Source organism: Pinus tabuliformis, chromosome 1_2 (genome assembly GCF_031772625.1).
Source record: "Pinus tabuliformis cultivar Carrire ecotype Pingquan chromosome 1_2, CPIR1, whole genome shotgun sequence".
NCBI lineage: Eukaryota > Viridiplantae > Streptophyta > Pinopsida > Pinales > Pinaceae > Pinus > Pinus tabuliformis.
The window spans coordinates 202,599,569-202,618,003 of NC_142298.1; positions in this window are offsets into that span (position 1 = coordinate 202,599,569).

Consider the following 18,435-nt stretch of genomic DNA (forward strand, 5'->3'; position numbering starts at 1 on the left):
CATTTCCTGCTCAACGCACCCTGGTAGTGCATTTGGGTGCGTTGCAACGCACCTAGCTAGTGTACTTGGGTGCTATGCAACGCAGCTAGCTAGTGGAGCAGCTGAAATGATCCTGATTTGACTGATTCTGAGCAGTTTCTGGTGGAGAACTTCTGGGAGAAGCTATAATTTGTTGACCTTGTTCCTTTAGGGGCCGGAACAACACTTTTAGGGACTTAGGATCCCTTGGTTTATGGACATTTCATGCTTAGAGCTGTAAGGCACAAAAATGTCTATAACAGTAATGCTGTGCTAATTCCCCATTTAGAATAAAACCTAATATGTTTATCATTTTCTTATCAGGTGCTTAAGGATTCACCATTTTTTTTCATATATTAACTGATTCCCATGAGATTTTATTATGTAAAGGTTATCAGCAATTTAACATAAAACATATGTTGAACAACAATAAAATAACAACAAAGAACATCAAAATACAACACACAACACAAATATTTGATGAGGAGTTCATCCCTCCTGGGCTACGTCTCCTTGGTCCAACTTCCAATGCTTGGGCCTCTCTATTATGCTCAAAATTACAACAAAAGTGTGTTTCCAATGCTCGAATTCCTCCGAAACCTATCTCAATGAGTTCATAATACTAAAAAATGGCCATCTAGCCTCTTTTTGCATCCAATTTCGTGAAAAACTAAAGAAGTTATGGCTTCTCCTAGTTTTCCCAATATTCATTCCACAAATTGCTCCAAAACCAGCACGATCCTACAAATTAGCCCCAAAATCCGCTATCTTGGCGAATATTTCACCGCACGGTGGGCCATAACTTGTCGGTCGTATCGCAAATCACAATCAGCGTAAAAACCCGATGGATGGTCTTATGGACAAAGTGATGATTGTTGCGATAACGATATTGTAGACCTGACGGGACATTAAACCACAATTCATAACATCTCGCGTCCAAAACTTATCACATTTCACAATCGGTGGACAACCATCGATAGTCATAAAGCGGGACTTGTGTTTCCTTGTGAGTTGCATTACAATCTACGATCCATCCCATTGAAACCTGGCACCTATCAGGGCTGATTCTAACTTGTTTGTGATATGCGATGTGCAATCACATTGCAACCTTGAACCTACCAGGGGCCGATTTGTAACACATTTCCGCCTGCAATTTGTGATTTGCGATATGCGGGGCCAATGGAAGCCTGCCATTTGGCGCTTCCTCATTTGCTGAAGACCTTGCCACATCATCCAATCCTACTATGTGGACAAGTCAAAGATGAAATTTGACTTGCTCTAACTTCTACATATGAGCTCAGATTTGAGTGTCGTTCACACCGTTGGATTGAGAATGACTAGCTCTTCGATCTGAAGCTATGTTTAATAGAATTCTGACACTTTGATTTTTGAAAATAAACTTGAGCACCTGATCAGTACCATTGTTGATTTTTATACTGAGAAAATATTTGTCATAATGTGATGTTGGACCATGGTTGACCATGATTATAAAACCAAGGGATTTACATTGAACCCAAGGATTAATGCTATAAATCCTATGAATAATATTATACCCTAGGAATATGAACCTTAGATTTATAAACCCAAGGTATTGATACTATAAATCCAAGGGATTATACTAAAAACCCAAGGGAATTATATTAAATCCAAGGGATTAACATTATAAACCCAAGGTATATAAACCCTAAAACAAACATGGTTGACCATGGTTGATTTTCATATTGAGATAATGTTTGTTGCAATCTGATGTTGGACCATGGTTGATTTTCATACTGAGATAATCCTTGTCACAATGTGACATTGGACCATTGTTGACCATGATTATAAACCCAAGGGATTTATATTAAATCCTAGGATTAATATTATTAACCCTATGAATAATATTATATCTTAGGAATATGAACCCTTAGATTAATAAACCTGATGGATTTATATATTATAAACCCAAGGGATTAATTCTAATACCCAAGGTATTATAAACCGAAGACAATAATATTAAACCCAAGGGATTAATATTATAAACCAAAGATATATAAACCCTAAGATAAATAGTATAAACCCTAAAATAAAGATGGTTAACCATGGTTGATTTTCATATTGAGGCAATCTTTGTCACAATGTGGCTTGGACCATGGTTGACCATGAATGATTTTCATATCGAGACAATCTTTGTCACGATGCGATGTTGGACCATGGTTGATTTTCATATTGAGCCAATCTTCGTCATAATGTGACATTAGACGATGGTTGACCATGATTGTTTTTCATATCAAGACAATCTTTGTCATAATGTGGCATTGGACCATGGTTGATATATGGTTGACCATGATTTATTTTCATATGGAGACAATCTTTTTCATGATGTGACATTGGACCACGGTTGGTTTTCATATTGAGAAAATATTTTTCACAATGTGACGTTGGACCATGGTTGACTATGGTTGACCATGATTATAAACCCAAAAATGAATATTATAAACCCTATGAATAATATTATACCCTAAACATATGAACCCTTAGATTAATAAACCCAAGGGATTGATATTATAAACCCAAAGGATTAATACTAAAAACCCAAGGGAATAGTATTAAACCCAAGGGATTAATATTATAATCCCAAGGTATACAAACCTTAAGATAAATATTATAAGTCCTAAAACAAACATGGTTAACCATGGTTTACCATTGTTGATTTTCATAATGAGACAATCTTTGTAACAATGTGCCATTGGACCATGGTTGACCATGGCTAACCATGCTTGATTTTCATATGGAGGCAGTCTTTGTCAAAATGCAACGTTGGACCATGATTGACCATGATGCCTGTGTTGACTATAATTGATCATTTCAAGAATAATCAACCATAGTTAACATGTGTTAATATATAAATATTATACATAGTCAATATATTGATATTGACTATGATGCCAATGTTGACTAGAGTTGAACATATCAACAATAGTTAACCATAGTTAATAGATGTTAATATATAAATATTATACATAGTCAATATATCAATATATAAAACCCTAATATATTAAATGTTAATAATGTTTTATGTTATAATTAACCACAATTAATGTTAGAATATAAATTAATTGTGGTTTAACATTTAACCCCTATTAATAAGTAATATAGACCCTATTTCTTAGAGTGCACAACCACATTAATAAATGTGGTTATGCACTCTATTAAAAAATATTTTTTAAATAACTATTAAGACGTATTTATTACTTCTATCTCATTTTTCTTTTTAGGATGATTTTTCATACTTTTTATTATGGTATTTTCATAAATTAATTATGGTAATTAGGGTTTTCAGTGAAAAGTTTTTGTTATTTTATTGATTTAATTTTCATTTGAAAATTGCACTTTCTTCTATTTTATTGTGAGCTTTTTATTATTTAATTATCTAGTTAAATTAGTAAAAATAAAAGTATTTATTATTTTATCTTCTTCTATTTAATTGGTGTTCCCTCAATTATTTAATTTAAATTTAAAATTATTATCATTATTATTTGTTATTATTATATTTGTTATTAATAAAATAATTTCGCTCTAATTTTGAAGAAGACAAGAAATATGCTAAATTATTATCAAATAGAAAAAATTATAAATTCCAAAACATATTTCGATTAGTAATAACTTTTATTTTATCTTTTTATTTTGTTTTGTTTTGGTAGATAGGAAATTTGAACTTCATATTTATAATTAAAAATAATATTTAATTAATAAATATAAAAGATTACAAATCCTAAATCATGTTGTCATTAATAAAAATATGAATTTTTTTCTAATATTTAAATAAGACTTATAAATTTTTAAGAATAATATTTAATTAATAAATATAAAAGATTACAAATCCTAAATCATGTTGTGATTAGTAAAAATATGAATTCTTTTCTAATATTTAAATAAGACTTATAAATTTTTAAGAATATATTGTTTTAATTTCAATTGAAAATTCTATTGAAAATCTTATTTAAGTTTAAAATAAAAAATATGTTTAAAAATCTCAAAACATAGAGGAATCCAACCCTTACAAAATACCGAAGTACTAATGCATATTAGAATTCAATAAATTTAAAATATGAATTTCAATCAATCATACAAATTGTATTAATTTAAGTCAGATTTATCTTTTAAATATTTTAAATTTAATTTAGTTTTTCTTCGCTCTTTTGATTAATATTTTGAACTTATTTAAAAAATAAAATAAATATTTTTATATATGTTTTCTACCAATTTATATCATTAATAAAGATGATGAGATGTGGAAATATTTAGATGTTGATTCAAAACTTATGAAATCATAATGACCGTAAAATATTTACATATCAATTTTTTAATTAAAAAATATTTAATAATTATATAATTTTTTAAATACATAAAAAGTATTTAAAATAAATATAAAAAATACGAATATAATAATATGAAATGGAATTAGCTATTAATATTGTTTCTATAAATGATGCGAATGGAAGTATACTAGTGATTGCATTTCCATTTAATTTCATATACAATGCATGACCATCTATTATTTTGTGAGTCAATGTAATCAATATGCTTGCTCTTCTGATGAAACACACTATTCTTGGATAGTGCAATCGCTGAGGTGTTGTCACAAATATATTGTTGTTGATCCTTGTTGTTTATGCTTGATTCCATCAAATACTCTTCTTAACCAGACTGTTAGACATGCTGCTAAATATTCTGCTTCTGCTAACAAAAGTGTCACAATGGGCCGCTTCTTAGATGCCCATGAAATCACACTTGAACCAAGATGAAACACAAAACCAAAAGTGCTCTTCCTATCATCCAAACTTCATGCAAAATCACTATCTGTGTATCCAATCAAATCCTTCTTTTCTGTGCGTGCATACATTATGCCACAATCTCTAGTTCATACTATGTATCTCAAAATTCATTTTCCTGCACTCCAATGTGTGTCTTTTGGAGTCTCCATAAACCTAGAAATCAAACTCACTCCTTGCATGATATCTAGTCTTGTAGCTGTGAGATACATGAGGCTGTCAACCAATATTTTGAATAGAGTTGGATTGACATCTGATCCTTCATCATTCTTGCTTAACTTTGTACCTGTTGCAACTAGTGTAGGGACATGTTTACAATTTTCCATCCCGAATCTTTTCAACAAATCTTTGGCATATTTATTTTGATAAACAAAATTCATTTTTCAGATTTCTCAACTTCTATGCCAAGAAAATATTTCATGAGACCAAGACCTGTCATCTCAAATTCTTTCATCATGGCTACTTTAAATTCATCTAACTCAAAATCACCTGTAAAAATCATCTCATCTACATATGAGCAAACAATCAAAATCTGTCCATGCTCATTTACCTTTGTGTACAAGGTAGGCTCAATTTTGCTTCTATAAAATCCATTCTTATTCATGTAGCTATCGATTCTGCTATACCAAGTTCTAGGCACTTGCTTCAGTCCATAGAGCACTTTCTTCAACCTGTCAACTTTATCTTTGTTACCTTCAACTTCATAACCTGGAGGTTGCTGCACATAAATTTCTTCTTCTAGAATTCCATTCAGGAAGGATAATTTCACATCCATTTGATATACTTTCCACTTGTTCTGAGCTGCTGTGGCTAGAACTGCTCTTACAATATCCAATATGGCTACCAAAGCAAATGTTTCTCCAAAATCTATTCCCGGTTGCTGTGAGAATCCTTTTGCTACAAGTTGTGCTTTAAATCTGTCAATTTCGCCTTTCTCATTCCACTTTGTCTTATACACCCACTTCACACCAATGCGATTTTTGTCCTTTGGTAAATCAACTAAATCCCATGTATCATTGTTTTCAATAGCTTCACTCTCTTCATCCATGAATTGCATCCAATTTTCATCTCTGATTGCTTCTTCAAGTGATGAAGGTTGGAATGACAACAATGCAAAATTTGAACTAACATCCAAATCATCATAATATCTTTCAAACTTCTCATCTTTCTCTTACCATTGCTTGGTTCATCACCTTATTGACTGTTAGAAGAATCTCGATTTGTTTATCTACTTGAAGATCCATGCTGATCAAAAAATCTTGGAGTCCTTGTTGGTGTGTCTCTGTTTTGTGTCTTCTTGGTGATAGGGTTATACAGTTTGTAAGCTTTTGATTGCTCACTATAACCAATAAATATGCATTTTTCACTTTTATCATCCAATTTGCCTCTTCACTCTTTAGGCACATGTGCATAAGCTACACATCCAAGTACTATGAGATGAGATACACAATAAGATATACCTGACCATGCTTGTTCGGGTACTCTGTTCATCACACTCTTTGTAGGAGATCTGTTAATCACATAGATAGCACATGCAATTGCTTCTTCCCAATACTCATTAAACAAGTTTCTGCCTTTCAACATGCTTCTTACCATGTTCATAATTGTCTCGTTCTTTCTCTCTGCTACACCATTCTGCTGTGGTGTGTACCTGGTTGTAAATTGTCTTCTGATTCCATGTTGGTTGTAGTAATCATGAAATTTCTTTGAATCATATTCTCCACCATGATCTGACCTCAATACCTTGATTTGTCGATCAATTTGTTTGAATCTCTGCTAAGGCTTTGAATTCCTTGAACTTTGCAAAAGTTTCAGACTTCTGCTTCAAGAAGTAAACCCAAGTCTTTCTACTGTAATCATCAATGAAAGTGAGGAAGTAACAACTTCCACCAAATGACTGTGTCCTCATAGGTCCACACAAGTTTGTATGCACTAGCTCAAGAGGTTGCTTTGTTCTGTATGCAACACCCCTTGGAAAACTTTCATGGTGTTGCCTTCCCAAGATGAAACAATCACAAGTACTAGCAGGTTCTTTGATGGGAGGTAATCCTATGACCATTTTTTTCTATTGCAACAATCTTAAACCAGAAAAGTGCAAGTGTCCAAACCGAAAGGGCCATAACCAATAATCATCAGAACATGCAACTGTAAAAGAACTGACCTAATCACAGTAATTCATAATTAGAGGAAAGAGTCTTGTCCTCTTCATCTGCACCTTTGCTATCAGCTACTTGCTTTGGGGCTTGTTATACATAACACACTCTTGTCCTTGAAAGATAACTATGTATCCTTTTTGTGTCAATTGACCAACACTAATCAGATTATGTTTGAGACTAGGAACATAATATACCTTTGAGATTGTCTTCGGCTCCCCCTGTGTGTTCAGAATGTTGACCACTCCTTTGCCATCTACATCCACTATCTTGTCAGTCCCAAACTTTACTTCTGTTTTCATAGATTGATACAAATTTGCAACCAACTTCTTGTTCCCTGTCATGTGGTTACTGTAACCACTATCTAATAGTCACACACTAGCAGAAGGATCATGCATGGTATGGCAAGTTAGGAACATGGAGTTAGTATTCTTTGTAGTAACATTAGCTCTCTAGTTCCCTTGATCAGCTATCTTCTTCCTACAATCACGAGCATAGTGACCAAATTTATTGCAATAATAACATCTCACCTTTGATTTGTCAACTCTTTGATTATTGTTGAAGCTTCTCTAGTTTCTTCCACTTTCATGTTCATGTTCTTCTCAACCATCTCTCTGACCACCATATATTTTGCCTCGTCCTCTATCTCTTGAAATAGAAACCCGACTTTTGAAAGTGGTCTCTAAAGTGGAATCCTTATTTCAGTCTATCCTTTCGTCATGCAATAGAAGTGATCCCATCAGCGCATCAATTGTTAATGATGCCAAATCCTTGGCTTCTTCTATGGATGCTACCACAACATCAAATTTGGTAGACAAAGATATGAGGACCTTCTCAACCATTGTTTGATCATTAATTTCTTCACCATAATTTTTTAATTGATTTACGATAGTTATGACCCGATTCATGAAAGAATCAATGTCCTCTGTCTCCTTCATCTGCAGACTTTCAAAATCTCTCCTCGTATTCTGCAACTTAACAATATTGACTTTGGTCATACCTTTATAGTTTGCCGCCAAAGTATCCCATACTTCCTTTGTTGAAAGAGGTGATCATAATCTTCTGGAACACTGCTCGATCCACTCCCTGCTGGATAAGCTGCAATGCTTGTGCATTCTTATTTTTGTCCTTCTTCCATTGTACCCTCTTTGCATTATTGAGAGCTCGTTCTTCTACTTCATTCTTAGGTTCTGAAAAGCAAAACTAGACATAATTCCAAACATCATGAGCCTGCAACATGGTCACCATCTTAATGACCCACACGTCATAATACTTCCCTATAAATGGTGAGAACTGGAACTAGAAATTGGAGAAAGCCATCTTTCTTCAAAAACATCTTCTTTTAAAAACACTAAATTTCTTTTTTTATATTCTTACAAAATTCCTTTTTCAACAAAATATAATAAAACCCTTTTAAAAAAACCTTTAATTTATATATATATATATATATATATATATATAAAACTCTTTAAAATAAACTTTATATAAATAAAAACCTTAATATCTAACCTCTTTAACAAACGCCCTTTGTAAAAACCTTAAAAATCATTTGTTTTTATATAAAAAAAATTTGTTTATAAAAAATTCTTTATATAAAACAAAACAACCTCCCATAATAATCCACGTTTCACCTTAAACACTTCAACAAACGTTGACTACGAATTGTACTCCACGTGGGTTACAAAAACCTCTTTAACATAGACGTTGACTACGAATTGTTCACGGTGGTTAATTCTTTACGGCCTTGTCCACCCCCGAAACATACAAAACCGCGCAATTCTTCACAGATTCGTAGTTAAACGAAAATTGCTGGGTTTTTGTACTAAGTAAGTGTGAAATTTGGGGTTTTTTTAATAGTTTTACAAATTTTAATTTAAACTAAAAAAAATTCTCTCCTTTTTTTTTTATTTTTTACTGAAGCACCAGGGATCTTGTAATCTTTCTTTAGCTCTGATAGCAATGGGTTGGAAAAGCAAAGAAGCTAAAACATAAAATTCACCCAAAACACATGAGCTCGGGCTCTTCTATTGATCACACAAAACACAAAATTTGATAATTACAATGAACCTGTTGAAAGGTATTTAACATTTTCCAATTAGCGACCCGCCTAAAATATCTTGACATGCAACCACACAGCTTGACATTCAACTAAAAATATCTTGACATGCAACCACACAACTTGACATTCAACCACACACTATCAGTTCGACTATGAATTATTTAAACTTGACTCAATGCTCAATTCAATTAACTGACTCTTTAACTTTAGTCAACTCCTCGTGCCGGAATAATTAACTTATTTTAACAAAAATATATATTTCCTAATTCCAACCTAAAAGAAAATTACATGATACAAACTTGAAATCGTGAAGATGTAACTAGTTTAACCATTAAAGATATTTTTTACTCAATTTTGAAATTCACAAGTTTCAATCCAGAAAGATAGGGTATTTACATCTCAGTAAACTAGAACTCATCGACACAACGTTCCAACCTTCCATCAAATTAGCATTTCATTAATCATCTTAAGAGAACATATTGTATATCTTGTGTTGGGATATTTTTTTTTTCAGAGAGAAAAATCATGATGTATTATATTAAGAGAATATAAAGATCTAAATACATGATTGTCGTTTTGGGGACAAGGGCGGAAAATTACAGATAGTACCAAAAACTTCCACCGATAACCCGACAACATATTGACCAGAGAAGAACAACACATAATACACCTCCAGGGAAGGCGAAAGTGAAAACCATCTATCGAGATAGATCTAAAATGGACAGGATCAACATAAGCCGCGAAGAAGAAGACGCATGAGACCAAAAAGAACTGCTAAAAAGAAACAGACCATAGATCTGAGATTAATCCGGAGAAGGCATGAAGGCCGATATTGAAACCAGGACAGAGGCAAGGGGAATCCTGGAGTCCTGAAAAATGCGTTCATTTCTCCATCTCCATAAAAACCAGCAAGTGAGAATGAATAATGAACGCCAGATAGGACGCTGAACACTCCACCATTTGAAGCCATCCTGAACAGATGAAAAAACCCGGTGAGAAAAACCATAAATCAATGACAAGTCGTACCAGATTTTGGAAGATGAGGCACATTGGAAAAACATGTGCGCATTTGTTTCAGCTGCAGATTGACACATTTGACATCTTCCCGGACCCTGCCATCCCTTTCTTTGGAGAACTTCCCAAGTGAGATTCCTGTTTGAAAAGAGTAACCATGAAAATAATATCATCTTGAGCGGACAAGTTGATTTCCAGAATTTGAGTGGAAAGATGGGGGATGAGGGCGACTGGCCGGATGAGAAAGCTGCATATAGATCTCTGACGCAGATAGATTGAGAGGATTTCTCAAGTGACCATATCAGTTCATCCTTTGAACCCGATTGTTTGATGCCTTTGCTTGAAAAGCCTGTGATAGCCGATAACCAAAAAGGACGGAGTGAAAGGGGCAAGGATAAGTCGTCCCCATCCTTCCAAACTGGCTTCTGAGAGGACCATGATTTAATTAGCTTATTCCACGTGAAAAAGCCTTTTGAGTGGAAAAAAGAGATCAGAGCAGGGGGAAGCATTGATTCCAGCTCATACAGAGTTGAGTCAAAACCTATATAAATATTCGATCCTGAGGAAAGTCTCCATCTTAAATTCTCCATGAAGAAGAACTGAATCTTCCTGAAGCTTAGCCATATGGAAGATCCTCTTCTAATGCCCAATGATTTCCTCCTGTACCAGAAAACCATGCTCCTGCCTTTAAGATATTTTTGATTGATGATATTACTCCACTGACCCTTGCCATAGATTCCTCTAAGAAGAGATTTGCAGAGAAGGGCTTTGCCGAAAGATCTCATGTGCATAAGGCCCCATCCACCCATCTTCTTCGGTTTTGAAATAGAATCCATCTTCACTAAATGGATCTTGGACTGATATGATCTGCCACCCCATAAGAAATTGGCAGCTAATGAACCCATTTTGTTTAAAATAGATGCAGGAAGAAGGAAAAGGTGGGCCCAATAAACCGCCAATTGAGAAAGAACAACCTGAACCAGGATAAATCTGCCCGCCAGGGATAGGAATCTCATCTCCCAGCATGAGATTTTTTTATAAAAACGATCAATCAGCCACTGCCAATCCTGAATGCGATATCCCTTCGCTTTCAAATAGAAGCCCAGATATTTAAAACCTTCCTTAATCGGAGCATGATTGATGCCAAACAGCGCAACAGTCCAATGAGCTAAGTCCAGATTTGTTTCGTTATGATACATCATAGACTTGTCCTTGTTTATAATCAAACCAGATGCAGATTGGAATTTCTGAAAGATCACATTTAGACAGATCCATGTTGATTTACATAACATAGCAAAAATAAGAATATCATCTACAAAAAGGTTATGAGATAGGGAGATATCCTTGCAAATCTTAATCGGCTTGCATCTTCGGTCAGCAACTGCCTTGTTGATCTGAGTGCTAAGAGAATTCATCACGAGTATGAAGAGAAGAGGTGAAAGAGGGCAGCCTTGGCGAAGACCCCTTTCTGCTTGGAAGAAGGACGAAGGGGTGCCATTTATAATAACTGAGTATTTGACGTTTTCAACACACGGCATTATCTAGTTAATTCCTTGAGACCTTAATCCGATTTTGGCAAGAAGGATTCTAAGGAATCCCCAGTCTACACAGTCATACGCTTTTTTGAGATCTATCTTTAGAATGGCAGCATCAATATTATTGGATATAATTGAAAAAGGGCATTCCTGTGTCATAGCAACCGCATCCAGAATGATCCTATCTTTTAAGAACGCATGCTGTTCCCTTGTGATAAAGGAGTTAAGAACGATCTTCATCCTTTCCGCTATAATCTTGGAGATGATTTTAAAAAGAGTATTGCACAAGGCAATATGCCTGAAATCCAAAAATGATTCAGATTTATCCTTTTTGGGAATAAGAGCTAAAAAAGTGGCAGTTAACACATTGTTTATATTTCCAGATATGCGGGAGGCCTCCACCAATCGCAGCATATCATCTTTGAACATATCATAGAAATGAGAGAAGAACTCAATCGGCCAACCATCAGGCCCAGGACTTTTATCCATTTTGAACTTTTTGATGGTATCATGGAGTTCCTCTTCCAAAATAGGCTTAAAAAACTCATCATTTGCAGCCTCATCAAACATGACAGGCATCTGATCCACCGCCCACAGAATTTCATTTATCTCACTCCTCTGCCTTTTATATTGATTTTGAAAGAATCTTGTGGCTTCGGCCGAAATGTCCTGTTGAGTGGAGAAGAAACCCCCTTTACCATCTTCAATCTTCCAAATGGAGTTTTTCTTCCTTCTTGCATTGGCAAAATTATGAAAAAACTTAGTATTACGATCGCCCTCCTTGAGCCATGTCGCTCTGCTTTTAAGCCTCCAGGTTGCTTCTTCCTTTTACAGCAACGCTTGTTTCTTTTTTTCCAAGATTCTAATGAGGTTTTTTTGATCAAAAGGCAGACCATTATAATAAACCGAGTTAGAGAGAAAACATATCTCTTTTTTAATATCGAACAACTCCTGTTTGTCCCTTTTCCTCTTCTTTATTTTCCAATCCTTGGCAACATCCCTCAAAGATTGAATTTTTTCCCAAAAAGTATATAAGAGAGCCCCTTCAGATTGATGGATATCCTTCCATTTTTTTATTATGACTTCATTGAAAGATTTGTCCTCGAGATGGATTCTATTAAATTTGAAGGAATAACCCATCCTACAATCCATATCCTTCCATTCCAGGAAGATGGGTCTGTGGTCCGAGGTAAAGTCATTCCCAGTTCTGGCAACAGGCATTCCCCATTTTTCAATGATGCTAGCGTTCATAATAAATCGATCAATTCTTTTTGCAATGAATGCTGTACCAGACCTGCTGTTATCCCATGTTGGGACCATTTTCTCAGGGATAATATCAACCAAATTCCTGTTTAAAAATTCCTGTCGCATTTTATCAGCCATTCTGTCTTTCTTCCTGCAACTACCCCAACATTCTTCAGAATTTAGGGTCATGTTTAGATCACCTGCAATTAATAATGACTCGATGTCTAGAATTTCGGAGGCAAACAACTCATCCCAGAAGGGGGATCTGTTCCTATAGGGCGCATAAATATTCAAGATGTTGAGGTTCTGAGGCCTTCCTCTAATTGAAGCCGAGATAAGAATCCCAGCACAGCATTTAAAGGCCCTTGATTTTATCCATGCTGGGTCCCACAAGACTGCCAAACCACCAGACATACCATCAGCTTCGGTGGCAACCATATGCCAAGATGGGAACATTCTTCTGAAAAAAGCTAGAGACACGGTACTTGGATGCATTGTTTCCTGTATGAATATAATATGAGGATGAGCTGAAACAAGAACCTCTTTTAGCGCCCGAAACTTAGGGAGGGCGCCCAATCCCCTAATATTGAAAGATATTAAGAAGGTCATTTAGAGGGCTGACCAGCCATACATGCTCTAAGAGGCTGCGAGACAGAAGGTTCCAAGATTGGGACCTCCACAAGAGACAGGTTTGTAACCCCGAGATCAGAAGCAATTGTTCTACCTCTGAAATGACGGCTGCCACCTTTTTGATTTTTCCTAATGGTGATATTTTTAGCAGAATTAGGACTGATGGATGGGAAGGAAGGTTAATGAATTGTCAATGGTTCGAGAACCGATGGGTTTCTCTGGAGAAGGAGATCAATATCACTATCATATTTATTCACAGGGGAATCAGACGGAGAGTTGAAAGGAGTCGGGGATGTCAAAGGTTCCTTTCCTTTTTGCATGACAGTAGATGGCCCAATAGGAGAAGGCGATGAGGAAGTAATCAAAATAGGATGAGACCCCACAACAAAATCCGCTTTGTTCACAACAGGTGGAGAAGGCACCGCATTCTCATCATGCGGCTCAGGGATAGGAGGGCATTTGAAATCCGCTACAATTGGAGACTCGGATTGCTTTTGAGAGTAAAACTGAGAGCATCGGAGATCTGCTGTTTGAGAGGAAAAATGGTTATCAAATTTACTTACATCTTCGGTAAGAGAGTCAGATCTCGAAATTCTTTCCTTTTCAAAAAAGTGCCTCTTTGATCTGTGATTGGATCGGTGTCTGCAATTCTTGATGAGATGACCAGTTCGATGACAGAAAGAACATCGAAAAGGTATGCCCCAAAAGTCAAGTCTTTGACAAATTTTGAATCCCTCCCATCTAAACTCAATCTGATCAGGATAGCCACCTTTATAAGGTTTTTCAAACAGAATCCATGCGATTCTTTTGTCCTTCTCACCCCTGACCCAAGGATCAACATAAATGAATTTGCCAACAACGTCACCAATCATGGTAAGAGTTTCAATCGTCCATAATTCTAAGGGCAAGTTGGGAAGCTTAACCCAAATCATGCTATTTGATGGCGTATTCTTAAGAGGGTCAAAGCCCATATACCACCCGCGACAAGGAGAGAAAACTTCTACCGAACACCCAAGGTCTGCTCAGGGTCAATTCCAGGTCAGATGCCTTCTGAAAATGGAAGGAGAACCAATCTTTCATAAGGCGAGATATGATTGGAGTATAACCAATGAAAGGAGCCCATGAAGCTGCTATCCATTTCCTCATGCTATCTTCATTCATTTCCGGAAAATACCATTTCCCGATCAGAGCATGCTTTTGCAGGCTATCAATCCGTTCAGACAGAGTAGCACTAGTCACAGAAACGGCTTTTGGAGGGGGAATTGTTTTGACCGGAGCTCTGGATTTATTATAGTGCCGGTCGCGGGCATTGCCTTTTCTAGAGGATGTCGGCCCCATCTTCTGATGTTCGATGTCCGGGCCCAAACGGGGGGATTGGTCCCGAAATTCAGGAGGGAGCATTTCGTCCACCGTGGCATGCCAACTGCGATCTCGATTGGCAATATCACGGGCAGATTCGGCCTCGATGGCGGCTCTAAATAGAGCATGCGTGGCAGGAGAGTCACTATCTTCCGTCATCCTTGACCAGGGGGAAGGACCAGAAATAGCAGGAGAGTACCGCACAGATACTTGAGCCAATCCCTTCTAAAAAGCTCTGGCAGTAAGAAGTACCTGGATAGTAAAGACACTGCAGGGGGAGAGGAAGGAAAAGTACAATTTTATATCCCTCCCGGTGGATCCAGTCAGAGCTAAGGACAAAGCAAGATATAGTAATTAAGGAGATACCAGGATAGAAATCCGAGTTCTCGAGAAGGAAGCTTCAAGGACAGGGAGGATTTAATTCGAAGCTCTAGGACATCTACCCACATGCAATGAGATGACGTTAGCCAACTTTCAAAATGTCAATTTCAGGGAGGGGGATAGCTAAAGCATGGGGTGATGGGAAGCAAAATCTGAGAACAACTCAGAATGATTAGAAAGCTCAATGAATGCCTTAGGAACCACCGGAAAAAAATATTTGAATTCTTGTTTCCGGGAAAAGAAAACTTGCCGGAAGATCTAAAGGCCCTCGAAATAGGAATCGAACCAGGGATGCCAAAAACAAAAGCCAGTAGCTACTGGATGAAAACCTATGCTGCTGGCTGGTTTTGACAGTCAAGACAACAACAATAGACCTGGATAATGCACCACCATCTCCCAATACGAAAACGGAAATCTGAGCATGGACTATAGAAGTATATGGAGGCCTTAATCTTATTAAAGAAAGACTTCAACATATTTAACCAGCAATCACTATTCAGACATCCACCTTTTTAAGGAAGAACTAATCTCATAATATTAACAGACTACCATGGATATATTTCCATAAAACTTTCCAATCTTTTTGAATAAGATGAAAGCAATGACAAGGAAGAAGATCACTAACCTGGAAAAGGAGTCCGCGAGCATGTCAGAACCAGAGAGCCATGTCGATATACCGAGAGCCAGGAGCAACCGCGCTTGGGAAAAATAGATGAAAGATGACAGAGAGAAGTAAGCTTAGGAAAGCCACCACCGGCATTGTTACCACCGGCCTGAGAGGCCAGGGGAGGAAACCATAATGACACCTAGGATTATATTAATATAGCGAAAGGATGCAAGACTGGTCACCTCCAGATGTCGAGCTTCATGCATGGCAAGAATCCACTCTACATGCACGGGAAGAGACGCGAGTCCCGTCGATGTTTTAGAGAATCATGCATGGAAAGATAAGAAGACATCTGTGAGAAAAGGAACATCCCAAGGCATAGGAAAGGTCGCATGTTGAAGAGCATTGGCTCACGCTGGATGGCTGAGGGTTAAGCTGAAGACTGGGGCTATGCCGGTTGACCGCTTAAGACAAATACCTGCTCAACTGTAACAGGCTCTCCCATCCCGACGCACTCCGGAGTTCCCTCCAATCAGACATGCACAAGCCTCATCTTGTGTTGGGATATACCTGTACGCCCCTGCCTGCAAATCATACTCCACTGAAACACAAGATAAATAAACAATAGTCAACTTACTAGATTCCAGTGAAAATATGAGAATTACCAATGGCCATCCTATAAGTCCCTTTTTTCGCTGACGGCTCACAAGTTTATGAAAAATCCCCAGTCCAATATACTCTAATAGCTTTTTCCATGCAAGATTTTCTTTCTGTAATATTTCACAAATAAAAACAATTAAAAAGCATGAGAAGTGACTAAAATTTCAAACTATTTTTATTGAAACTCAAAATACTGCATCGCTTCAGCCAATCAACCAAATTTTATAAGTTTTAATATGTATTATTTTATAAAATACGATGCAACAAATTCATTCTATTGAGAATTAAAATTGGAAGGTGGTAAGGAATCTTCGTACAATGATAAAGAGCCACTGGAAGGTGGTATGATGCTTCTTCAGAGGGGATTCTTCCCCCACTGAAAAAAAAAAAGAGCCACTAGAAACTTGCAGCATTTAAAAAAAAAAAAATCTGCAGTGATTTGCAAAATCTACCTCTTCCATTATCTTAATGTTGTCGTCTGATATGCGCAATATTTCTAGTGCGGCCCTGCCCTCAAACTGCTCAAGTATCTCTACTGATCCATCACTTTTTGCTTTCGAGTCTAGAGACCCGAGTCAGTGAGCACCTGATTTTGGTGGTGAATGAGATTTGTGAATTGTAAGAGTGAATTTCACTTTCTTTTTAACCAGAGTAAAGTGTATCTTTTCTTAAAGGATTTAAATAGGGATTCACTTCTCTTAACTTAGAAAGATAATATTGAAAACCTCTATTAGAATTTTACCACAACCCTCTCTTATACCATTATGAAGTTTTTTACCAAGGTCTCATATAAAAGGAATAATAGAAATACCAACTGTTAGTATGATAATGATTGTAAAATTGCTAGAAAAGCGATTATGGATGCTCCTAATAAAATCTTAAAATTTGATAAGGTAAATATGTACAAAGATCTTGTTAAAAGAAAGAAAAATTAATACATAAGTAGAAAACAAGAAAAGTCACTGTACCTCTCTAAGTATGTTCCTAGAATTTTTTAGAGGAAAATTATGACTCGTAAGACTAAAGAAAATAATTTAATTCCCTTGAAGAACTAGAATATTCACCTTAAAAACCTCTATGAATCCCTTAACACATTCGACACCAGTTCAAATTCCCTGTAGAGGATGATAGAGGATGATATATTTTCTTTGGAAGACATTCAATTTGAGGTTAAGTAGCTCGCTAATGAGAAAACTAAGGACATTGAAGGCTACCAAGATGAAATTTTAAAATGGAGGAACCTATCCTCATTCTCCAAATACACAAGCTCTTTAATTTGGCAATGAAGTAATACTTCCCTAAGCCTTCATGCAAAGCCTTAACAGTGTGGATAAAAACATCCCCTCTAATTACAAGATCATTATAATCAACCACATTTTAGCAAAGTTGTATAGGCTTGTTTAGGAAAAGAAGATTAGCCTTTAGCTTGAGATCCATGGTAAAAGCACTAAAAGAAAATCTAGGAATAGGAGATATAATTTACCTGTGGACCATCTTGTTACTCTTAGGATAACTCAAAAGGAATGTCACAATAATAAAAGTGATCTCGTTTATTTTTATTTATTTTAGAAAAGTGTTTGACACCATTCTTAGAACAAATTTATGGAAGAGGCAAGAAGAGTTAATGGGTCCTCTCAAGTTGAGGATTGTTGCGACAAGGTCAAGTATGAACATGTTATTGCCAAGCTTAGGACCATTTAGCATTGGTCAGAAGAAATTAAATGTAATATAGGAGTCAAGCATGGTTGTCCCTTATCTCCTACCCTTTTTGGCACATACATTGATAAGCTAGAAGCGTGTTTGGAAGATGCAGGTTGTGTTGGCTCCATGCTTGCTAGTATCCTTTCTGTTGACAATATTATTATCTTGGCAAGGATCCATTATGATCTTGGAAAGAAATTCAAATCCTCCAGGATTTCTATTCCAAGAAGGGTATGAGTGTTAATACCAAAAAAACTAA